We start from the raw sequence: 26,621 nt of genomic DNA, 5'->3' as shown, positions 1-26,621 counted from the left end.
ATGCTTTTTTTGTCACACAACTTGTTAAAATGACATGGACAGTGTTGGGGTTTTTTTTCCCCTTAGCAGAAAATATTTTTACTGCCTGTGTTTCATAAAACTTGGCAGGGAAATGCAAGGTGCTATTTCTGCACTAATCAGAGTGCAGCTATGAAACTTAAAGTAAATTCCAGTAAGGATGTTTATTTTTCTTGATTTTAACCTATTAATCTAACAGGCATAAACAGGCCATACCAATCAAATCTAGCTCCTAAGCTGAATTACTGTCTGTCATGTGGCAATGGTAAAGTGTCGCTGTCTTCCAACACTGAACGGAGAACTTTATTATTCATTTCCCTAAAATAAGGAAACACTGTTATCCCTAAAGTTACTCTGTCTCTCTGCTTTCACTGCAGTGTCTGATCAGAACTTCCCAGCTCCCAAAATGTTCTCATTAAAAAAATTGTGTTTTTGCTTAATACCCAAAAACTAAGAGAGTCCTGTGCTAGACCAAGGTGAAATGCCATATATTTAAAGGGATCATATTTAAAAATTAAAAATAGGGAAATATTTGGGACATTTTTAGGGTAGAAAAATACACAAAAGATAAAAGTACACTCTTAAACTTCGTGGGTTGATGTTGCTACTGCCAGCTTTTGACTCGACATCAATACATAGATATTTTTCAGAGTGGGAGATTTTTTCCAGTAATTTAGTGTTCTGAATGAGTTTATCATGAAACACTGAACAAGTGCCCTTCGTGTTCATTTTGAGCAAAAAGAACAGCTTTGTTAGCATCAGCTCTGATTCAAATTTTCACTCCAAATGTGGTTCATTTCACTGAACCCTCCTTCTGCTAGAGTTCTTGGTTGTCTTGTTTTTGGTTAGACTGCTCAGAGCAATGGTAATCCACGCAGGGTAGATTAATCTAAACAGACTTTTTATGAACAAGACTTTTCCAGTACACACACTGCTCTCAGCAGCACAACTCAGCACAGAGCCAGAGTGAGGGAGAGAGGGAGACAGAGAGAGTATATCAGAATCACTTCCTCTCTTAAAAGGGCAAGTGCTCCAGCTACATATGTAACCATTCTGCCAGGTGGAGCCAGCACCAACAAGGGCCGGGTTCAGTATCTAGGGGTTCCTTTTCAACAATACAACACAAAACCGGCTCGAGCCCCAACCCAGTGACCTGGGACAATTACACACCACCCCCTGGGCGCCTCTAAGAGGCAATACTTCCCCTCTCGCAAGCACAGAGTCTGAATGTAGCAAACACTTTTAATAAAAGGAAGGAAGTAACTCAGCATTAATTTGGGAAAACACCACAAACAGGGTTCATAAACATAAACCATGAGCAAAAGACCCACCCCCAAGTCAGCTGGGCAGTGTCTTTTCCCCCTCCGGTTCTTAAGTCCAGCAACCCAAAAGTCCCTTTAATGTGCCCATGTCTTCTCTGCACCCCACTCACAGTTGCTGTCCTTGGCCAGTGCAGCCCCAGAGTTCAGAGGTTCATCTGCAGAGTCCACCTCCCACCCTGTGTGGATGGGGGGGTAACAAGGCACCTTACACGCTCCGCTGCTCAGGCACTCGCTTGTCGCCCCACCGGCCAATTGCAGCGCCTCTCTGTGGGGCTCCGCTCTGGCCCTCTCTGCCAGCCGCCCTGCTGGCAACTCACCGCGCCTCTCCGCCAGCCACCCTGCTGGCCACTCACCACACCTCTCTGCCAGCCTCCCTGCTGGCCACTCACCACACCTCTCCGCCAGCCTCCCTGCTGGCCACTCACCGCGCCTCTCCGCCAGCCTCCCTGCTGGCCACTCACCGCGCCTCTCCGCCAGCCGCCCTGCTGGCCACTCACCGCGCCTCTCCGCCAGCCTCCCTGCTGGCCACTCACCGCGCCTCTCCGCCAGCCGCCCTGCTGGCCACTCACCGCGCCTCTCCGCCAGCCGCCCTGCTGGCCACTCACCGCACCTCTCCGCCAGCCGCCCTGCTGGCCACTCACCGCGCCTCTCCGCCAGCCTCCCTGCTGGCCACTCACCACACCTCTCCTCCTGCTGGCCACTCACCGCGCCTCTCCGCCAGCCGCCCTGCTGGCCACTCACCACACCTCTCCGCCAGCCACCCTGCTGGCCACTCACCGCGCCTCTCCGCCAGCCGCCCTGCTGGCCACTCACCGCGCCTCTCCGCCAGCCGCCCTGCTGGCCACTCACCACACCTCTCCTCCTGCTGGCCACTCACCGCGCCTCTCTGCCAGCCTCCCTGCTGGCCACTCACCGCGCCTCTCCGCCAGCCACCCTGCTGGCCACTCACCGCGCCTCTCCGCCAGCCGCCCTGCTGGCCACTCACCACACCTCTCCTCCTGCTGGCCACTCACCGCGCCTCTCCGCCAGCCGCCCTGCTGGCCACTCACCACACCTCTCCTCCTGCTGGCCACTCACCGCGCCTCTCCGCCAGCCGCCCTGCTGGCCACTCACCACACCTCTTCTCCTGCTGGCCACTCACCGCGCCTCTCCGCCAGCCGCCCTGCTGGCCACTCACCACACCTCTCCTCCTGCTGGCCACTCACCGCGCCTCTCCGCCAGCCGCCCTGCTGGCCACTCACCGCGCCTCTCCTCCTGCTGGCCACTCACCACGCCTCTCCGCCAGCCTCCCTGCTGGCCACTCACCGCGCCTCTCCGCCAGCCGCCCTGCTGGCCACTCACCGCGCCTCTCCGCCAGCCGCCCTGCTGGCCACTCACCACACCTCTCCTCCTGCTGGCCACTCACCGCGCCTCTCCGCCAGCCGCCCTGCTGGCCACTCACCACACCTCTCCTCCTGCTGGCCACTCACCACACCTCTCCTCCTGCTGGCCACTCACCGCGCCTCTCCGCCAGCCGCCCTGCTGGCCACTCACCACACCTCTCCTCCTGCTGGCCACTCACCGCGCCTCTCCGCCAGCCGCCCTGCTGGCCACTCACCACACCTCTTCTCCTGCTGGCCACTCACCGCGCCTCTCCGCCAGCCGCCCTGCTGGCCACTCACCACACCTCTCCTCCTGCTGGCCACTCACCGCGCCTCTCCGCCAGCCGCCCTGCTGGCCACTCACCGCGCCTCTCCTCCTGCTGGCCACTCACCACGCCTCTCCGCCAGCCTCCCTGCTGGCCACTCACCGCGCCTCTCCGCCAGCCGCCCTGCTGGCCACTCACCGCGCCTCTCCGCCAGCCGCCCTGCTGGCCACTCACCACACCTCTCCTCCTGCTGGCCACTCACCGCGCCTCTCCGCCAGCCGCCCTGCTGGCCACTCACCACACCTCTCCTCCTGCTGGCCACTCACCACACCTCTCCTCCTGCTGGCCACTCACCGCGCCTCTCCGCCAGCCGCCCTGCTGGCCACTCACCACACCTCTCCTCCTGCTGGCCACTCACCGCGCCTCTCCGCCAGCCTCCCTGCTGGCCACTCACCGCGCCTCTCCTCCTGCTGGCCACTCACCGCACCTCTCTGCCAGCCTCCCTGCTGGCCACTCACCGCGCCTCTCCGCCAGCCGCCCTGCTGGCCACTCACCGTGCCTCTCTGCCAGCCGCCCTGCTGGCCACTCACCGCGCCTCTCCTCCTGCTGGCCACTCACCGCGCCTCTCCGCCAGCCGCCCTGCTGGCCACTCACCACACCTCTCCTCCTGCTGGCCACTCACCGCGCCTCTCCGCCAGCCTCCCTGCTGGCCACTCACCGCGCCTCTCCGCCAGCCGCCCTGCTGGCCACTCACCGCGCCTCTCCTCCTGCTGGCCACTCACCGCGCCTCTCCGCCAGCCGCCCTGCTGGCCACTCACCGCGCCTCTCCGCCAGCCTCCCTGCTGGCCACTCACCGCGCCTCTCCGCCAGCCACCCTGCTGGCCACTCACCGCGCCTCTCCGCCAGCCGCCCTGCTGGCCACTCACCGCGCCTCTCCGCCAGCCGCCCTGCTGGCCACTCACCGCGCCTCTCCGCCAGCCGCCCTGCTGGCCACTCACCACACCTCTCCGCCAGCCACCCTGCTGGCCACTCACCGTGCCTCTCCGCCAGCCGCCCTGCTGGCCACTCACCGCGCCTCTCCGCCAGCCGCCCTGCTGGCCACTCACCGCGCCTCTCCGCCAGCCGCCCTGCTGGCCACTCACCACACCTCTCCTCCTGCTGGCCACTCACCGCGCCTCTCCTCCTGCTGGCCACTCACCGCGCCTCTCCGCCAGCCGCCCTGCTGGCCACTCACCACACCTCTCCGCCAGCCGCCCTGCTGGCCACTCACCGCGCCTCTCCGCCAGCCGCCCTGCTGGCCACTCACCGCGCCTCTCCGCCAGCCGCCCTGCTGGCCACTCACCGCACCTCTCCACCAGCCGCCCTGCTGGCCACTCACCACACCTCTCCTCCTGCTGGCCGCTGGCCTCGCCTCTCCACCAGCCGCCCTGCTGGCCGCTGGCCACGCCTCTCCACCAGCCGCCTGGCTGGCCATTCGCCAAGATGTCTTCAGGGCCCCCCACTTAACCCAGCTCTCAGTGATCTCAGCTCTCAATGATTTCAGTTGTTAGTCGGAGAGCCTCACTGCTGGTGCACACTGGGCAGTCTCTTGCAATAGAGACATTGTCCCAAAGTAGGTCTAATACTTAGACCTAGGTATCAGTGATTTCAGGTCTTCAGCATGTAACAAGATTTTCAATTGAGTCTAAATTAGCTCCTTTATTATACCATGGAGAGAGGAAGGGTCAAATGGGGTCTAGGATCCTTAAACAGGGCCCACACCAGCAGGTGCAAGTACCTGTCCCCACCCTCTCTCAACTCATTGGGATTTGGAACTCATGCCTAGCGAGTGCCATTCAGTTGAAGGTGAGTCCCTCCATTGGGGTCTGGCAGGTACAGTTCTGCTGCCCTCCGTTCACACAACAAGGATAACGACCCTTTATTACTCCTGCCCCAATAACAAGGAGAGTGGGGATCTAACACCAACCACAAGTGATCATTTGGGCAAGCAATTATCTTTGATTAGAACATACAGAGCTGCTCTACCCATATGCTGTGTTATGTTCCTCCATGCACAAAAAGCAACCCCGTTCTTTCCGTCTTCTGTTTTCAATTAAGGGAAACAATAAGTCAAGAAAGGACAAAAGTAAAGTCTGCATGAGACAGCACAGCACGTACGTCTATTCTGTAACATGCTTTGCCTCACAAAATGGCAGCTGCCCCCATGGACAGAAAGCCTCCTTAGAAATTTAAAGATGCATTGCAGAGAAAACAACACCATAACAGTGACCTGGCTGAAGAAAAATGTCGCGGTGTGAAAATATTGCACAAGTAGGTCAATTACGGGGAGTGCCTGGGGCTGGTTATGCCTTCCTTGGAAGCATCTTGCCTGAAGCATTGCCAGAGAAAGGACTAAGTGGATCATTAGTGTGATCCTCTACAGAAATTCCTATGAGAACACAAAGTGAGCATGAGGCCCGCTGTGAACCGAGCTCTCCTTAACATCCAGCAGTGAAAGAGGGAGAGGGGAGGAGAGAGCCCCTAAAAGCAGCGGGGAGATCCCTCTCTCCCTGGCTTGAGAAAGCAGTTGTACCTCACAACCCCCCTCTTACTTGGTGAAGTCTGCCCCCTACTGTTTCCGGCTACTCTAAGCACCATTAACATATACATATGGGATTTGAGGCACATTGTTTTTTTCCAAGCTGGCCTTCCTTTTATGGAGGATTTGGGTCCCTTGGAAAGAACCTGGGGCTGATTCACAGTTATTCTACGAGGGAATGGCCCCCTGAGAATATTCCCCCCACCCATGCAGGAAGCCTCCCTGTAGAATTGCTCTACATTGGCTCTCAGCCCCTCAGCACAGGGCACTCCAGAATGGCTATTCAATGGTTCCCAGGGCCTCAGGCCGGAAACCATATGCTAGATTACACTAGGGGTTGGGTGGCCCTCCTGCACAGCCGCCTATGCAGGAAACAGAATGCTGTCTTAAAGCTACTTTTTACCTTCACCTCCTCCATCCTTGCCCCAAGCACACAAACAGAATAATGGAAAATCTGGCCCTATGAGTCTAATCCTCCTTCTTCCCCCATCCTCCACTCTGACTGGCTGCTCCTGATTATCTGGCTGTGTTTATCTTGCTCATTCATTAACATGGTCTGGGTGTAGCATTCATGTCTTACATTAGTTACTTTGCCTTCACTAGGATCATGGCCAAAGCTTCCTCCATTTTCTAGAGAGAGATACCCCATCTCCTGCATCCCCTTCAAGTGGTACAAAACATGCCCTCCCAAAGGATCACAAAGATTTAGATTCTTCCTCCCCTAGACACATTATTTGCCTTAACGATTCCCCAGAGCAAGCAAACATTTATATATATTTGTTTGCTTAATTTCTAATAACCCTTTCCACTGTGATTTTATTTTGTTAGTCTCTTTTTACATTTTATTTGGCTCTGGCCCAGCTGAAACGCTGCCCTGTTTATGCTTTTCAGCAAGTGGCTCTGGCTTTGAATGCTTAACATTTAATTCATGGTTATTTGTTCTTCCATTTAGTACACATCCAGCTTGTCTGCTGTGTAATTTCCTAATGAGAATATTAGAAATGCTGGGAGGCTCGTTAAATGTTGGGCTTTCCCCCCCCCTCCTCTTTCTCGCATTTGAATTAAAAGATGCATTTTTAATATTTAATATTTCATCCATTTGAGTCAATGAGTTACCCACACACATTATGGCTAATGAACTGCGAATATCTCCTCTCCATTAGGAGCTTGGTATAGGGGCGGAGGGGAGAGGGTGCAGGCTCTCCAAGGTCTGTCATTTTAAATAGAGGACTGGTATCGTCACAGGCACCCCTGGGCCTTTGCCAAGCTCCTCTCCAAAGAAAGGGACTCTACCACTCCAGCTGAGAAGCTGCAGCTCTCCAAGGACAGGATGTGCTGAATTAATTCACAGTGGGCCACAATAAGCTATGGACTTGTTGCAAGAAATGGAGCGACAGTCTATGGCCTATGTTATTCATTAGCTGAAACTAGATGGTCATGAAGGTCCCGTCTGTCGTCAGATTCCATTAATCTATGAAATCTGGCACCCTCGCTAACATGGAGTTGTACATGTCTCCACCAGGAGCTCCATTCAGGGACAACTCCAGGCACCAGCATTCCAAGCAGGTGCTTGGGGCGGCAATCTGCAAGGGGTGGCAGTCCGTGTGTTTTTGCCGCCCCAAGCAGCGCGCCGAATTGCCGCCGCGGACGGAGGGGGCAGTCCGTGTGCCGTTAGGGCAGCACACACGTTTCCTCCGCGACGGCAATTCGGCGGCAGCTTCTATGTTTAGCTGCCCACGGCGGCAATTCGGCGGCTTCTGTCTTCCGGCTGAAGACAGAAGCTGCCGCCGAATTGCCACCGCCGCGGAAACGCGCGTGCTGCCCTAACAGCACACTGACTGCCCCCGCGCTGCTTGGGGCGGCAAAAACAGTAGAGCCGGCCCTGGCTCCATTAGCTTCATTAAGGTACTAACCAACATGAGCAGCAGTGGAAGAACCAAGCCCAAGGTGTCAAGGATTTGATTCTGCTACCCTTTCTCACCGCGAGTAGGACTGTACTCTGAGAACATCCTCATTGTAATAGGAGAACTTGTAGAGTGGGGTGTTACTTGACGTAAGGGTGACAGATACCGGACATTACTTGGGTAATAAAGGAGTTGTTACTGGGGTAATTCAGAGAGTAAAAAATGTCTAACTGCTTTAGTTACCCAGCCCTTCCTTGGGTCAGTGAGGGGAAGATGTGGTAAAGAGCCACGTCTCCGCAGACAAATTGCCACCTAATGCTAAATCCTAGGAGTGCTGCTGAGGATGGTTGTGTATTTTTGTACCGTACGTTCTCAGGGATTAGATATATTAAGATCATCTCTCCCTTTGTATACAGCACTGGTGAGACTAATGCTGAAATACTGTGTACAGTGCTGGTGCCCGGATTTAAAAAGGATGTTAAAAAATTGGAGAGGCTGCCCACAAAAATGGGCTGGAGACAATGCCCTACAGTGAGAGATTTAAGCAGCTCAATCAGGTTCATTTATCAAAAAGTTCAATAGGCGACTTGATCATTCTGTGTAAGTATGAGGAAAAAACACCTGATTGGAGGGAAATGTTTCCTATAGAGCTTAGGAAAAAAACAACAACAGGAAAATAACGTCATAAACTTTCAAAATTGTTTCTATTTCCCAGGGTCCAAAATGGACCCATTTTAGGTGACGTTTCCCATAATATTTTTTACCCAAATGCCTATTGAAACCATTGTCAAAATCAGTATTGAAATGTTTGTTTTATTGAAAACTCAGTTTTTGGAAAGACAAAAATGGTGTCCATGACATGAAAAATTACAAGAAAATTTCCAAAATGATTTCAATAAATTCCTGAGACAGCTTGGTAAGAAACATAGGGGGAAATTTTGCAAAACCCGGAAAATTTCAATAAAGTTGACAATTTGTCAAGACCATTTTTGTTTTTCGAAAAAAGTCATTTTTCACTGAAAAACCTTGCTATGCAAAAGTCCCCTTCTTAGCCACCACCTTCCACACTTCCTCTCCTTCCTTGCTACTTCAAATAGGTGTAGACAGTCACCATTTCCCCTTTCGCCGCCGTGTAGCCAAGCCTCGGGAAACAAGGTCAGCCCTTTGAATCTTCCCTAAGGTCCATCATTCATGCCCCTTAATCATTTGTACTGATCACTTTTGAAGTCCGATATATGGGTCTGATCCTGCAAAAGAAGCAGTGTGGCTGGACGCTTATGCGGGAGGATACGGGGGGGACGTGTGGCAGGACTGGGGAGTACGGTAGCAATGCACTCTAGGATTGAGATGCTCGTTGCACAATACTCTAGGTGAATTCTCATCAGGTCCGTATAGGAAAAGAGGCACCAGCCTTCTGTTCTGTGATAGGATGTAGCTTAGCATGCAGTCCAATACTGCATTTGTCCACTGAGTTTTATCTGCGAGCTGTTGTCATGTCTTTGGAAGCTCTTTCACAGCTTCCTGAAAATCCACCTTGGAGGCACTGAGAAGTCTCCTGCAGTAGTTTTCTGCACTAATAAACCGGAAGGGTGTCTCTATTTTGACAGGAGAATCCATGGTTTTGACTTACTTTGTTAATTGCAAATAAATCAATACAAATATTAATTTTCTTATTGGGTAATCAACATGATGGACAGAGTTCACTAACTGTATCCTGCTGTTAGATCTCATGGTGCCTTTCACAAGAGCTGCTATCTGAGGTTACGTCTACATTTGGGCTGGGAGGTACGATTCCCAGCTCACATAAATATACCCATGCTAGATCTAGAGTACTAAAAACAGGGTATCCAGGGTAACATGGGCAAAGCTGCCTGAGTACCTACCCAGGGGGTCCAGGTGCACATGCTTTGGGCAGCTAGCCTGAGCTATTGCTCATGTTATCCTGGCTACACTGCTGTTTTTAGCACGTTAGTGCAGGTACCTCTATGTGACCTGGAAATCACACCCGCCAGCTCAAATGTAGGGGTACCCTGAGTCCTATTGTTCTGGGTCAATTTCATTTTGGGTAATTTATATTCTGCTTTCTTAAAATCCCTCTGCAATTAGAAATACCTCACTTTCCGTCCTAAACTGTCGTGTCCTGATATCAAAGTTTGCTGTTAACAGCTATCACTTTCCGACTTGTCCGCGGTTGCACTAGAAGTGGTCAGGAAATTGTTGATGAAACATTTTATCATAGAAAAATATCGCTTTGTCAAAACCAAAACTGTTGGCAAAACAGTTAGACAAATCTCCAGACTCCAAAAAATGTAAAAATGTAAAAAAAAAACCCAAGTTTTGAAATTGTAAGAATGTTGTGTTTTGACATTTTCATAACCAAAAAATTTCGGTTTTCTGATTTAAAATGACCTTTCATTTAGAAATGTAAGTTAATTAAAGTAAAAAAAAAGAATAAAAGAAATAAATGAAACATTTTGATGGGCCTATACTAATTTTTTTTTTTTTCAGTTCATGAATATTTTCAAGATTTTGACTTTTCCTCTCAATTTGAGTTGGGGGGAAATTTCAAACTCTTGAAAATAAGTAAGATGGGAAAACCATTTCCTGCACAGCTATAAGTTGCACATAAACAACATCTGAAATTCATTCTGAATCTACAGGCCATGTGAAGATTTTGCATTTGTTGTTTCTGGTTTTTCATAGATTTATAGATTCTAGGGCAGGAAGGGACCTCGAGAGGTCATCGAGTCCAGTCCCCTGCCCGCATGGCAGGACCAAATACTGTCTAGACCATCCCTGATAGACATTTATCTAACCTACTCTTAAATATCTCCAGAGATGGAGATTCCACAACCTCCCTAGGCAATTTATTCCAGTGTTTAACCACCCTGACGGTTAGGAACTTTTTCCTAATGTCCAACCTAAACCTCCCTTGCTGCAGTTTAAGCCCATTGCTTCTTGTTCTATCTTTAGAGACTAAAGTTTTGTAGGTTTCTGGAAACCTAAAGCTTTCATGATGTTGGGGCATATTGCCCTATTAGCTGAAGCAACATTATACAGGAAACAATTGTTTGCAGTGGGCAAATATGAGGACTCCAGGATACATATTGTAACCTAAAAGTCTTTTCCCATCTCAAATGTCTTTGGTCATTTAGAAATGTTGCTGTGAAAAGCAGAAGCTTTGCTCTGGTGTGTGACTTTGAAAGCCTTTTAAAAATTCACTGGAGTTGATTCAGTAGAGATTCCAAACATACCAGGTAATTCCTTTCAGGTCCAGTGGTAGCCACTTCGGTGCACAATGTCTAAACTCATAAAACTCTGGTGCTCCCTGTTCTTCAAACACCCGGTATAGAAACCAAGAGAATGAGCTTCCCATTACTAAACAGAGCTTGTTCCCCAGTTGTGCATTGAACATGCATCTTTTTTGCCCTGGACCCATGACATAGAAACTAAGCAGCAAAGAGGAGGTTTTCTAAAGTGATTGACAAATACATGGCACAATAAAGAGGCATTAAACAAAGATCTACAGGGTGGACATCTGTTTTGACTTGTCCGGCTGGGACCACTGCCCCAAAACAACTCTATATTCAATGCTTGGATGTGGTCTCTGGCCTGCTAATGCTCATGCCCATCTGCTTGGAGGGCAAGGTGCCCACTTGTAAGTTGCTCAGATGGTTGGCATGGCTCTTGGGCAGCTGAAGGTTTGTGAGGGCAGCCTACGCAGCCCAGTTAAATTGCATCTGTTCTGCCAGATGTCCCACCTCTGTTTCTATTGGCTATGCCAGCATGGCTGCCGCATATCTCTTATTTACATCACATCTGCTGACACTAACCTGCCAAGTCAACCCAACAACACTTAGATAGGCTCGGTGCCAGGAGGGGCAAACTAAACTGCAGCGCTGGGGAAGGCATCATGCTGAGTCCCCATGCACTGAGGCAGAGACAAAGACAAACTTGGCCTGCATATAGGGCAAAGGTAGCATGGGGACTCTAGACCTGAGGAAACCCTCCCAACCTCAGCTCAAAGCAGACTCAACCAGCATTGATGCTCATGCGGATTTGTAGGCCCTGCTGTTCTGGAAGGCTTAGGATGTTGGTTTCCAGTTCAAAGTGCTGGCTTTCATCTACAAAGACCTAAATGGTTTAGGACTTGGTTAACTGAGGGATCCTCCCTCTCCATTATATATGATCGAGATTGCAGTAGCACTTACGGGCCTGAACCCTGGACCGGGACCCCATTGGGGTAGGTGCTGTACATGCACAGAAGAAAATGACTGTGTGTTTTGTACCAGGCAGAGATGAGGACAAGGAACTTAAACTTGATGTGGATAAAGACAGAACACCACTGAATGCATTTGAAGAGGAGAGTAATGCAGTGTCAGAAGGGTGACAAAGGAAGATGACTTTGGTAACAGCATTTTGGATAGACTGGATGGAGAGCAAGAGATAGAGGCCCAATAAGAGGACACAGCAATTCCCTCCTGACCTCTGCCAGTGATGTTCTTATGCCCTGAAGCATGAGGATTTGGTAACCCTTGGTGAAAACAAAGCCCGCTAATTAACTTAATAATCATGAATTATCCCAAAATAGAGAAACCAATTAAGAAACAGGGAGAGGAAGAAAAAGACTCGGAACATGGATGAGCGTTGCCATCTAGAGAGATCTGTGACCATTTGCACAGAGAAGAACTCTTTGGAGTGGCTGAGCACACTATGGGGTTCCTCCAGCAGATAAAACACACTCTCTGATCCCTGCACAGATGTCGTGGGCCCCTGAGCCAGTCCCCTGTGTTTCTCGCTAGCAGAGCCATAAACAGATGTCTGAACTACTAAACTAAAAGAGAAGGGGGGAGAATCACAGACTTACCTGCAAAGCAGTTTTTCCCCTCATGTTTTACACCCTGCTGTATTTTCACCTCTGTTATTCTGTCAACCACTTTCCAATGTCTCTTTCCTGTCAACATGGCCAAGATATATTCAGCCTCCCAGCTTCTTATGACAAAACTAGTTTGGTAGTGAAGGAAAAAATAGCTCTTGTTTGTTTGTTTGTTTTGTTTATCCTCCCTCTGAACAATTTATCTTATGGATCTTACTCAAATTAGCCTCTAACTGCAATTTCATTTTCAGTGTTGACTTTGTTAGACAGGCCTTCGATTCCACCCACTGGACCAGGAAATGAAAGCCGGGACTCAGGACTGGAGTTGGCAGGCAGAGTTTGGCACAGACCCATTGCTCCTGCCAAATAGCAGCCATTTGCGAATGCTAAACTTTGCTTATGAGGAAAAGACTCACAACAGTCTAGCCTAAAGAAAATTACAATAAATGAAATAGACTGAAAAGTGTCTGGGGGGAGTTGGGACTTACTTTGCCGAGGTTCTGTCCGACTGTGGAGGGACTGATCTCCCATCATGTTATTGGTGGACACATTTCTTTTTCAGTCTCTTAGCAAGCTGTCTCTGTTGTTATTATCTGTATTAAAGTAGCACATAGAGGCCCACCTGAAATCAGGACATACACAACACACAGTGAGAGATAGTCCCTGACTCGAAGAGCTTACAATCCAAACAGACAAGGCAGCTCCCAGGTGGTGTGTGTACCTATGAATTCTCTAGTGACTGTGTGTCTCTTTGCCTGGAGCCCACTGATTCATTACAGTGATGGACTCTTTATTAATAATTCTCCAGGACATTAAGTCAATGGAGCAGCAGATGACTGGGAAGTTCTAGGCCCTTATTCCACCAGCTTTTACTGTGAATGGTGACATGGAAAGAACTGGAGAAGACCATTGTGGCATATATTAGTGTATCATGTGTAGCGTAGAGCTGGTCAAATTTTTTTGCCACTAATCATTTTTTTTTTGTTGAAAAATGTCAATTCATCAGTGCCCAAACTGTTCATGAAACAGGGTCAGTTGAATAGTCTGACTGGAAAAAAATGTAAATGGAAAAAAAAAAATTCAGATTCTGGAAACATTTCACGGGGACTGTTTCAAAATGAAAATGTTCCAATTTCCCTGTTCAAAATGACTTTGCGTTTTGAAATTTCAGCGAAAAAAATCGGTGAAAACAAGATCTGTGGAAACAAAATGTTTCAACTGAGCTGACCCAAAAAAATGTTTTGGTTTTTCAGTTCACTCAGAGTTTTACTTTTTTGTCTTGATTCAAGACAGGGAAAGAATTCAAACTCTCAAACCTATTTCGAATTTCCTGCCCAGCTCTAGTACTGTGATGGTGAGGTCTCTGGCATAGTAGAGCAAAATCCACTTAGACCCTCACAGCTCCGGCACTGCTTTCCAGAGCACTTACAGCCCACAGAAATGACACATTGAGCCGGAGAATCAGATCTGGGTTGCATGTAAGGCAATACAGAGTACTCTGAAGGCCTTGCTACCCTCAAACCCTTGCTAAAAGAATCCCAGCCAGGTCTAATACAGGGCAGTGGGGAGTACAACACAATCCCAATATAGCTCTTTGGCATTCTTCACAGCTGACCATTGTCTAAAAGTTTGCTTAAGATAGAAATTATAGATCTAGGAACAGCAGATAAAGAGACTGAGCCGACCAGGACCGTTAATAATTAGAGGACTGGGGTTTAAAACTGGATTTGAATGGGACAGTCTTGCTGAGACACCTGCCCAGTTCATAGAATATCAGGGTTGGAAGGGACCTCAGGAGGTATCTAGTCCAACCCCCTGCTCAAAGCAGGACCAATCCCCAACTAAATCCCCAAATGGCCCCCTCAAGGATTGAGCTCACAACCCTGGGTTTAGCAGGCCAATACTCAAACCACTGGTTTCAAAGGCCAGCGATGTCTGAATTGCACCAAGACCCTTTTTCTGCCAGGGAATGGGACTATTGCATTTTTCTGGCACATTTCCCCTGATGGTTAATATTCTGCACCAGAGGCTCCCCAGACATTCAGATTACAGCACCATCGCTTATTTATTTATTTTGTGTTCCATTTCCCTCTTCTCTTCCCCGCCCCTTCTTTGAATAATCTCATAAAGTTTGCACAATGCTCTGGGGGGAGAAAAAGAAATACCCAGAAGCATGCAAGCAACAAACACAGGCAGCATGAAAACAATCCAGACAAAGAGGACTTTTTTTTTTTAATTGTGGGGGAGGGAAATATATTGTATTAAGGTTTCCAGATAGGAATCCAAAAAAACAAGAAGAAATAATAATATTTTAAAAATGCAATTATGTTCTATTTTCCCAGGAACAGAGTAAGCAATTTCAGTCCTGCACAGATTAAATTGTCCCATGGGGTCCGTTAGAAATGTCAGAGATTTAGCTAAGGACACTGCTGGAAAAGTCCATTATAACACAGTGGGTGGCAGAGACTGTCTTTTGCATTTTTGCCCAATTTTTCTAAGGTTATTGTTATTAGATGAGAGGGAGTGTGTGCATAGGTGAAGATCGGAGCTGAGCAAAGGTAATTTATCCAGTGAAAGTTGACTCTTTTACTCTTTGATAATTTTCCACAAAAAGATTGCCGTTTTATTGGATTTATCCATCATTCAAAATTATCTGCCAATTGGTTTCTGTGAATAATTCATGGTCTGTAGATTGATCCCAAGCGGTTCATTGATAATAAGAATATTCAAAACGTGAACTGATTTGATTGGACACGTGAGTCATGTGGTTTGTTTCTGCTCTCTGCCTGGAGAAACATCAGTTCTCTAGAGAAAATACTGATAATAATAAATATGCGATTCTCTTTCTGGAAATATTCTGCAGTGTTTATTTAAAACTGGCTGGTTGGGTGCTCTTTTGAGATAGAAAAAACATTTGATGGAATATTAGCAGAAAGCTGGCACCATCATAAGAAGGACAAAGGGTCTCACAATCAGACCTCTGGCTTGGTGTGCAGGAGCTCTTGGTTTGATTCCCAGCTCTGTCACAAACCTCCTATGGCACTTAAAGTCAGATTTTTTAAATGAATTTAGGCACGCAATTCCCATTGAAATCAATGGCAGTTAGGTACCTAAATACCTTTAAAAATCTGGCCCTTAACTTCTTTGGGCCTCAGTTTTCCCATCTGTGAAATATGGGAAATAAGGTAATGAGTATGCTGTGATGACAACTTCATTATTGTGGGTGAGCTGCTTGTTATGTTAGCAATAGGTGATTTTCTCATGGAAAATTGAAACGTTGCCAAAAGTGACTTTTCCATTGGAAAATTATTCTGACATAAAATTCCCAACCAGCTCTAGTTATAAGACAAGAGGCTGTATTAAACATCCCGAGAGGCCAGTGTTACATGCTGAGGCTTTGCTGTTTGTACATCAGCAGCCAGCTACTGGCTTGCATTCTCGACTGTCTAGTCCTTCACCAATCTGGATCTCTCCTGAAACCTGATCGTCTTTCCATTCATCACACTAGTGATGCGGGGCCAATACAATAGGAGAGCAGACTCCAAGGGATACGAAATGGGAATGTGTGGATCTGTTTTATTTGACTGCTGTATTTACCCAGCTCTGGAGCAGATGAAGTCTCCAGCACTGTGCTTTTCATAATGGGTTTTGACTCTCAGATGTATGGGCTGTCAGGGCGGCAATAAGCAAAATGCTTTGATCATCTGTTTGATAAAACTGAGCAGCTCTAAGGTGCAGTTAAAATCACAAAGAAAGCATTGTCTAAATCACTGACAGTAAACAGAGATAGGCTGAGATTCTTGCTCTGGCCCATCCTCGCATCCTTTGTTTTAAATGAGCAAGTGTGGTAGGGCTTTTGCTGTACAGTTTCCACTCTGCTTGCATTCCCAGCAGCTTGCATTAAGCATTAGTTGGAAAGTGAATGTGGTCTAATGATTAGAGCGAGGCATAGGAGTCTGGATTTCTACAGCCTCTTCCCATTTCTGCTGCTCGCTCACTATCTGACATTGGACAAATTGCCTACCTTCACTGTTCATCAACATTCCCAAATAAAACCCGGCGTCTGACCCTCCCCCCCCAGATTCTGAAGGAGGAGGTTTGACTCAGAGCTGAATTTATTACTTGAGCACACCTGTCATACTGTATTAACCCACGTGAGACACAAGGAAAGCACACGGGATGGGTTGGAGGCAGGAGTGCAAGGGAAAGGGTTTGGGGTGCATCAGACACAGGGATACATGGGACTGTGCATGGGGTGCATCATAGACAGGGGTGTCCAGGAAAGTGCCTAAGGTGCATCGGAAATGGGGGTATGTGTATTATATCAGGCGTAGGAAAGAACATGAGACTTGGAGCCAGAAACCTCTGAGTTCCAAACCTGGCTCTCGTTCCCTCTGTGGCCTGGGGAAAGGCTGAGGGAACTGGGATTGTTTAGTCTGCAGAAGAGAAGAATGAGGGGGGATTTGATAGCAGCCTTCAACTACCTGAAAGGGGGTTCCAAAGAGGATGGATCTAGACTGTTCTCAGTGGTACCTGATGACAGAACAAGGAGTAATGGTTTCATGTTGCAGTGGGGGAGGTTTAGGTTGGATATTAGGAACAACTATTTCACTAGGAGGGTGGTGAAGCACTGGAATGGGTTACCTAGGGAGGTGGTGGAATCTCCTTCCTTAGAGGTTTTTAAGGTCAGACTTGACAAAGCCCTGGGTGGGATGATTTAGTTGGGGATTGGTCCTGCTTTGAGCAGGGGGTTGGACTAGATGACCTTCTGAGGTCCCTCCCAACCCTGAGATTCTATGAAAGCCAAATAACTAAAGATGGACCCGAGCTGTAAAACTTCCCCCAAATTTGTGTGCTGGGGATTGGACCTAAAGTTTTGCTTTGGTTCCAGCTCTACACTTAATCTCCCAGGATCTCAGTGTATGGGGCTAATAGTCTTTACCCACCTCACAGAGATGTTGAGAAGCTTAATGTGTGTAGTGTGCTTTAAAGGTAGAAGGTGCTACGAATTATTATCATTTGAAAGCATCAGGATTAGGATGTTATGGGAGTCTGGATACCATATTAGAAGGGCCATTGATCTTCTGTGACAGGACAGTTCCTCTGCTCCCAGGTACATGAAGATAAAAAACCCCACAAATGCATCCATGTTAGAGATATACCAGTTGACCCATATCTGTGTTGCTCTATGGCAAACTTAATAGCTTGTGAAAATGAGAAAGTGTCACCACCAAATGTTAAATGACGGTTGCTTAAGATATATATATAGGAACACAAAAACACTAATGATGTGTTGCAGGTCTCAAGCTGACTATTCAAATGCCAAGCACAGCTGAGTTAGTGCTGTACATGGAAACAAGACAAACATAACGCTGTATGGTGAGCAAAACAGAATAGCTGGGGGTGTTACTTCAGTGTCAGAGCTCACAATGAGAAATCAAAACCCCAAATGCCCTGTCTCATTATTATTTCCCAGGATGGACTAATGATGGAAGGGATTAGGAAAGCTGGGGGGGCATTCAGATTAGAAGCATTGTCGAAATCAAACTCTGCTTGTTTAAAACAATGCATGACAACTGTGAGTGATTTTTTCCCCACTTACAGGCTGCATGGATTTATTGACTATTTTCCTTTTGAATGTCAAGGCTATATTCAATTTTGCCAACAACAATGTATTGTGATTGGATTGAATTGAATTTTCTTTTCCATTCAAAAATGATTAGATGTGTACTGTAGAGCTGAATAAATAAGCAACTGGCCATAAATGTTACGCTCATGGTTATATTGTATCCTATGCCTTCAAGGTTACTATACATGGAAGATGACATATAAGAAATAAATTGTATTGACCCAAATGGTCATTTCTGATCAGTTGTATCAAATCCTACATCAATTCTGTGCTCCGAGACTAAAATTCCTTTTCTACTCCCTAATAAGAGTTTCTAAAGAGTAGAATGCTACTACTCACATTTGCAAAATGGATTAAGATTACACTGGGATTGGTCCCTGTACTGGGGTAGCTGTCCCACTCTGGCATGAAAGGGGTTAAAGCAAGCCAGAGAGGCTGCACAGAGCCAATCAAGTGGAGGCTTGAAAGCAGCCAGTCAGGGCCAGGCTGGGTCCTATAAGAAGGCTTCAGGCAGAGAGGAGGGCAGTCTCTCCCTGGAGGGTGAAGGGAAAAAAAATTGGCTCTTAGAGAAGCACCCAAAACAGAGCAGTGCTGGGCAGGGTCAGCTATGGTGACCAGATAGCAAGTGTGAAAAATTGGGACGGGGGTGGGGGGTAATAGGAGCCCATATAAACAAAAGCCCCAAATATTGGGACTGTCCCTATAAAATCGGGACATCTGGTCACCCTAGGGTCAGCAGAGGCTGGTAGAGCTCTAGGTTGACAACTGCCAGACTGGGGCCCTGACACAAAGAGGCAGAGAAGGTGCTGGGGCTATGGGGAAGTGGCCCAGGGAAGCAGGCAGTAGAGGAGAGTTGGAGGGCGGGGCCCAGAGTAGTGGTGGGCCTGGGCTCCCCTTTCCCCCCCACTTGCCAATGATGAAAGTGGCGAAGCCAGACTCTTCTTGGAGGAAGGGGCTAGACTGAGGACTGCAGTGAGCCACTGAGGCGAGTGGTAGAATCAGAAGCTGCCGATCCCCCAGAAGTGGGGGAGAGCCAGAAGAGTGGGCGCACCCGGAGGGCAGTGTCCAGAAGTGGACGCCGCGGTCCGGGAGTGACAGGGGTCTGACAGTGAGGACGGTGGAGACCGAGAAAGTAATGGAGGATGAGATACCACTAGCGAAGGGGTGCTGCTGAAAGAGCTAATTCCCTAACCAACCAGCAGGAGGCGCCGCTGTGGTGAGTCCGGCACCGTTACAGTCCCATCCCAATGCTCTAGTTCCCCAGCCCTACAAAGACATGGGTGGACATGTTCAAATGCAGGAGACCAACATTAAGCTCCAAAATCTATAGTTAGGCATGAAGGAACTGATTGGAAACTCGCTGAAGTCAATGGAAGTCTATTTATTGACGTTAGTGGGTTTTAGATTCAGTCCCTAAATGAGTGTCCTGATTTTCAAAGGCAGCAAGCACTTCTCAGCATCAGACCAGTGATTTCGGTGCTGAACTATAGACATCCAAATATGAACATCTTTGCCATAGCTCCCACCCCAGGCAGCCATTAGGGTGTGCCCAAAAAAGCTAGCATAGTCTATTTCTACATTGCTCTAGGACCTTGCAATGTGGGAAGGTCCCTGGAAGTCTACATTAAATTTAAATATCCCCTTAGCCCAAGCCCTGTGAGCCCAAGCCAGCTACTACAGGCCAGCCCCGGGTTCTAATTGCAGCGTAGACATACCCTGAGTTAGAGCCACATGATTGCCAGATGCTGCTGGTCTTCTTCCATCTTGTTATGGTGACAACCTAGCAAGAAGTGAGTATTCAGTGGGTATCTCCTCCTTCTTCAGTTACTGCTCAAGGAGCAGGTGGCCTTCCAGTAGCCATCAGCTGACCTACCTGCCGCTCACTGATTCACTGCTGCATTGTGCACCTCCTCTCAGTGTGAGGTTCTGATCCCAAGGATGTTGGCCTAACCTGCCCCTCACACGTAGAATCTCTCTGTGACCTAGGCACACTTAGGTCTCTGACACTTCTATGAGATTGGGCCCTTAGGTTTGGGTGATGGATGAAATCAGCTGATTTTCCCGTAGTGAACCTTAAATCAGCCATACGTTTTGATGGAGGAAAGTGCAAAATGTTCTATTGGTTCTCAGGGCTTCTGCACAGTTCTAAGGATTTTGGTACCATTCTCATTACAAAAGTGATAAAAAGAACCTAATCCCACTTAGCATGGCCAGAGCATGTTCCCTTAGCTAGCTAGGAGAAGTCAGTGTTTGACACCGATGGACCAGCTCCAGTCATGCATCTGGAACACAGGGACCATCTGCTTAGATCCAGCTGCAGGGTTGGGGCCAAAGTGTGTCACCATCTCTTAAAATGTTAGGATGCTCATCCTGCATCTGTGTGCAACGATGCACGTTCCAGAGCACTGCAAAGATAACCCTATGGAGCAAACCTGGGTCTGTGGGAACCTTTATATTATCATCTCTGGATATTTTGGTGTGTTTGTGCCATTACAGTCTCCACCTTGAAGTTTCATTGACATGATAGGGGGGTTAGGAGCTGCATTGACTGACATTTTACTTGGCTTTTAAAGTCGTAATATAACCCTGAGTCCAGTTAATTTTTTTCCCCGGTTCAAAGTAGTGCAGTAGCTATGCATCCAAGTGGTCTGGATTGGGATTAGGATCCAGAACTCCGCAGTTCTGTTTGCAGCCATGCCCCTGACTTGTTGCATAAGCTCAGGCAACTCACTTCATGTTTGTGCCTCAATTTCCCTGGCTGCAAAATGGGTATAGTAATATTTACTGATGTCACGGGGTGCTGTAAGGACTAATGCACTTAAACTTCTGTGCGCGCCTAAAGGGCTATATACATGCAAAATATTATAGTGCTCCCTAGATGGGAGAGGTTGAAATTCTCCCTAGAAGTGCAGTGAAACAATGTTATTCTTCATTTTGACTCTCCCTGCTGTCAAACTTCCTCTAAATCACCATGTAATCAGCCGGGAGCAGAGAAATACAACGGCCGTAAATCCGAGATGTTTGAAGAGGAAATGAGGCTGTTCACTTTATTATTCTTGATTAACAGCAAATTATTCCCCTAACATTTACTGTTCTTTTCATTTATTTGAAAGTGATTAGACACAACGAGTGGTTAAAAACATTGAGGTTTTTTAATAATAGTTTTATTTATGGTCGTAATTGCTTCTGTAGCTCCTCTGCAGTCAGACACACCTCCTCCTGACGTGCACGCACTTAAACAGACAGCCCCACCCTCTGTCTCACGCACACACTCACACAATACGTCTACATGGAAGCTGGAAAGGCAGACATACCTGCGGCGGCTAAAAATAGCGGTGTAGCCAGAGCGGCATGATCCTGTGCAAGACTCTAGGCCCATATTTGGGTGGCTAGCCTCTCCCACTGCTCGAGCACACTAGCTTGATCAGAATTAGCCAGGGGTATGCCTATATAAGCTGGAAATTACACCTCTGGCTCCAGGATAGTCATAGTCACAGTGTCATTAATATATGGAGATATAGAACTGGAAGGGACCCTGAAAGGTCATTGAGTCCAGCCCCCTGCCTTCACTAGCAGGACCAAGTACTGATTTTGCCTTAGATCCTTAAGTGGCCCCCTCAAAGACTGAACTCACAACTGTGGATTTAGCAGGCTACTGTTCAAACTACTGAGCTATCCCTCCCCTTCAGAAGACATGCTAAAGGGCAGCTCATGGACACACTGAAAGCAAGAGCAAACTACCCATTGACTTCCATAGGATCAGGATTGAACCCCTGACTCCAACTGGTGAGCAGTTACATAAGACTTAAAGTAAATGGGACGAGTCATGTGAGTAACTCAGTGTTCACCAATAGGAGTGGTATTTTTTACTCCACTCAGAGGCCCATTACGCTAGGTGCTGTACAATCATATATCTCTTAAGATCTTAGGGCCAGATTTGTAAAGGGATTTAGATGTTGGCTGAGCAGATCAATGCCTAACCCCGAGGTGACCCACCACCTACGGGGATTTTCAGCCCCGAGTTAGCCAGCTCCCTTCTGCGTAGGCTTCCTATAAAGTGCATAGGAATAACTATGTCTCTAAGGTGCCACAAGTACTTCTGTTCCTTTTGCTTACGCTCAGTCTCTCTCTCAGACTCATCCTGAATTTCCCTGTGCCCCGGACTGGTTTGCTGGGCGCGGTGCTGTGCTGTCCCTGCTCCTATCAGTGGCCTGCATCTGGCCCCATTGCTGTGGACTCTGGCAGGTGTTCGACCTACAAAAAGAGGCTGGATAGTCGTCTGCCTTGGACAGTTTAGACACAACAAATCCTGCCTCTTGCCAGGGGGTTAGACTAGGTCCCCGTGTTCCGTTTTAACCCTATGGTTCTAGGATTGTATACTCAGAGGACTCCTATGGGATTGCGCACTGCTGGTGAGGTAGGGCTTCCCAGAGACCCCGAAATGAAATTTTTGGCTTAAGCTAGGGCTTAGAGCATCTCATTACTAGTGGGGTGGGTGCAGGACTTAGGCAGGTTGGAACATGCTCACTGGTGGAAACTTGAGCATCTGAGGACTCAAGACTTTATGGGGTTAAGTGGCAGGCTTGGAAATGTCCATGGTGCCTGAGATTACATGAAGTGAAATAGATTCAGCAGGAGAGATTGAGCAAGCTGCTCCAGCGCACCCGACAGCCAGTGGTTTGAGGCCTCACCTGTGGGGGAGAATACCTCAGTTTCAGTCTCTGCTCTGAGTCAGGCAGAGTGGGGGCTTGAACCTGAAGTGGCAAAGTGTGCAGACAATACTAAACTGCTCAAGATAGTTAAGACCAAAGCAGACTGTGAAGAACTTCAAAAAGATGTCACAAAACTAAGTGATTGAGCAACAAAATGGCAAATGAAACTTAATGTGGATAAATGTAAAGCAATGCACATTGGAAAAAATAACCCCAGCTATACATACAATATGATGGGGGCTAATTTAGCTACAACTAATCAGGAAAGAGATCTTGGTGTCATCATGGATAGTTGTCTGAAGACGTCCACGCAGTGTGCAGCGGCAGTCAAAAAAGCAAACAGGATTTTAGGAATCATTCAAAAAGGGATAGAGAATAAGATGGAAAATATATTATTGCCCTTATATAAATCCATGGTACGCCCACATCTTGAATACTGTGTACAGATGTGGTTTCCTCATCTCAAAAAAGATATACTGGCATTAGAAAAGGTTCAGAGAAGGGCAACTAAAATGATTAGGGGTTTGGAACGGGTCCCATATGAGGAGAGATTAAAGAGGCCAGGACTTTTCAGCTTGGAAAAGAGGAGACTAAGGGGGGATATGATAGAGGTATATAAAATCATGAGTGATGTGGAGAAAGTAAATAAGGAAAAGTTATTTACTTGTTCCCATAATATAAGAACTAGGGGCACCAAATGAAATTAATGGGCAGCAGGTTTAAAACAAATAAAAGGAAGTTCTTCTTCACACAGCGCACAGTCAACTGGTGGAACTCCTTGCCTGAGGAGGTTGTGAAGGCTAGGACTATAACAGGGTTTAAAGGAGAACTAGATAAATTCATGGAGGTTAATTCCATTAATGGCTATTAGCCAGGATGGGTAAGGAATGGTGTCCCTAGCCTCTGTTTGTCAGAGGGTGGAGATGGATGGCAGGAAAGAGATCACTTGATCATTACCTGTTAGGTTCACTCCCTCTGGGACACCTGGCATTGGTCACTGTTGGTAGACAGGATACTGGGCTGGATGGACCTTTGGTCTAACCCAGTATGGCCGTTCTTATCTTCTTATGATGTCCCAGGCATGGGTGAGCGCTCTTATCGATTGAGCTACTGGGTATAAGGAGGCTACTGCCACCCCCCCCCTCCTTGTTGGCTGTGATTGCGGGGGTGGCAAGCAGGTCAATGTGGTCTTAGGTAGCCTCTGAGAACACCTACCAAATTGGGCCCCATAGGTAAAATAGGCCTAGTTTGAGAATCCTGCATGGGCTTGGGCGTTGAGCGTATCGGCGATGTCAGGACATGGGCAGCTGTGCACATGCCCACTAGCAGAAATGTAGATGCCCAGGGGACTTTACTGACAGAAACTTATGCACCTAGGGATGTATAGGTTCAGGTAGCAGCTGAGCAGGAGTTTTAAAGATCTAAATTTTGGTCTTAAATGCCTAAAGTTGCACATACGCTTCTAAATCCCTTTGCGGATTTTGTCCGAAGTGTCTATTATCTCTCAGATCAAATTTTGTTCCATGTAGAGTTTATTTTCTTCTAACTGCCAGGTCTGCAGATCTCCGGGGATATCAGGGTCTGTTTAGACTAGATAGGCCTCCAACCGAACTTTCCTTTCCTTTGCACAAGCAATGTGCACCCCCACACACACTTTCTCCTATTTATGCTTCTCTGGACATTGCTCAGTGCAAGTTCTCCCAGTTCCTTTCTGATGTAAATCTACATCAGCGGGAGCTTCATCAGCATAGTGGCCAGGTGGACCCCACCCACTTCCAGGGTAACACAACTGATACAAATGGTCCTTTTATTCTGGGAGTCGAACTGAGGATTTTCTGGCTTGTGCATCATTCCCAGAAAGGTTTTTGCAGCTGAAATTCTGCTCTGTGTGCACATCTGTGCAACCTGATGGTCTCCAAAGGTCTAAACTCGTTTAACAGTCCTATTGATGAAAAGGATTGAACTTACAAAGAGCAGTAAAAAGCAATGAAAACATCTTAAGCAAATGGTGGGCCTCTGAGGGTGCCCAGGGAGTAGATGTGTTCAATAAGAAGGTGCTAATTTTACAGTCACTTTCTCGTTTAGAGCCTTACTTTTAAACTAATTTAATTAAAATTCAGATCCAGTTATGGAGAGGTACAGTGCTCCCTTAACAAGCACAGCCTGGCTGGAGGCAGTGAATCTGTCTTTGTTGCTAATGATGTTTGGATTATTTTACTATAACAGATTTAAGAGATTTTGCCATACAGAACCAGACTACACGTTTTTGAAACCACTTCTTGTGGTCAGTTCTCTGCCAGGAATTCCAGCTGGCACGGACGTTTAGGCTATGTGCATTAAGAGTGCTAAAAAAACCATAAAACTTTAGGACAATGAAATCCTCCAGGTAAGGAGTCTGGGGAGTGTAACAAACTAGTCAATTATTTTAATAGCTGGAAAACGCAGTGTTTTACACTTCAGCTGCCGTAACCCAGGTTATTGTAAAAATAATGGTCTCTGGCAACCAGATTGTTAAGTAACCTGCATCTTTTCATTCTAATGAGTGACATACAGAAGGGTTGCTTTACCACACCCTCACTCGAGATATATGACTGTGAATTGCAAAGGTGACTGCAATGCTTTTAAAAGGGAAGGATTCATAAGAAAGGTCGAGATCCAGGCAGAGAGAGAGCACATGCATTGGGAAAACTTCCTCTATATGCAGCTCAAACAGTTCCTCTAAAGCCTTTCTTTTCTTTCAAGTGAATTAAGCCCCTGTCTAATATCCGAGATTAACAGCCTTTATCCACTGACCACTAAGGAGTAGAGACCATGTGAGCTTTTCCCCACAATGCTCTGCCAATAGGTCTCAACCCTGACCTAGGTGGACCATTTCCATAGGCGGCAACTTTCTCTGGCGCCGGTGGGTGCCCGCGCCCCCCGGCCCCTGACCCCGCCCCAACTCCACCCTTTCCCTGCCCCTGGCCCCGCCCCCATTCCAATCCCATTCCCCAAAGTCCCCGCCCTAACTCCGCCCCCTCCCTGCCCCTATTGGACCCCTTCCCCAAATCCCGGCCCCGGCCCCGCCTCTTTCCCCAGTGCGCCGCATTCCCCCTCCTCCCTCTTCCCTCCCTGCCCCGCGAATCAGCTGTTTCACGGCACAAGTGCTGGGAGGGAGGGGGCAGAAGCAGGACGTGGCGGTGCGATCGCAGAGGAGGCAAAGGCGGAGGTGAGCTGAGCAGGGGCGAGGCGGGGAGCTGCCAGTGCAGAGAACCAACAATTTTTTTCCATGGGTGCTCCAGCCCCAGACCACCCACGGAGTCGGCACCTATGACCATTTCTAGGGATGAATGAACCTTTTTGCCACCTATGATGCACACCAGTGAGGTGAGGCGGCTTCTTAGGAGACTATTGTACCTTGTCATTGTGACATAGTACAGGGATATTGCCTAATCAGCTATCCCCATCCTCTTGCCCTCATAATCAGGGGGATGGTTCTAAGGCTACGGCTTCACTACAGGGGGGGGTCGATTTAAGATACGCAAATTCAGCTACGCGAATAGCGTAGCTGAATTCGACGTATCGCAGCCGACTTACCCCGCTGTAGGGACGGTGGCAAAATCGACCTCTGCGGCTTCCTGTCGACGGCGCTTACTCCCACCTTCGCTGGTGGAGTAAGAGCGTCGATTCGGGGATCGATTGTCGCGTCCCAACGGGACGCGATAAATCGATCCCCGAGAGGTCGATTTCTACCCACCGATTCACTCCCAAGAGTGTCTGCTTGGGAGACAGAGTAGGGAGAGGAGGAATCCTAGGACTGGTCTGAACCCTGTGTTGAATGGAGGGCGTTCCACTTGCTTGCTGACTAAGCTTACTTGAGAGAAGGCCAGATTGTAAGCTCCTTACACTGGAGAGCAGCTACCCAAGTAGTCCCACAGGGCAGAACTGGGAATAGAACTCTGAACTCCCAGCTGCC

The sequence above is a fragment of the Emys orbicularis genome, chromosome 7, assembly GCF_028017835.1.
Source record: "Emys orbicularis isolate rEmyOrb1 chromosome 7, rEmyOrb1.hap1, whole genome shotgun sequence".
NCBI classification, from domain to species: domain Eukaryota; kingdom Metazoa; phylum Chordata; order Testudines; family Emydidae; genus Emys; species Emys orbicularis.
This window is presented reverse-complemented; position numbering follows the sequence as displayed.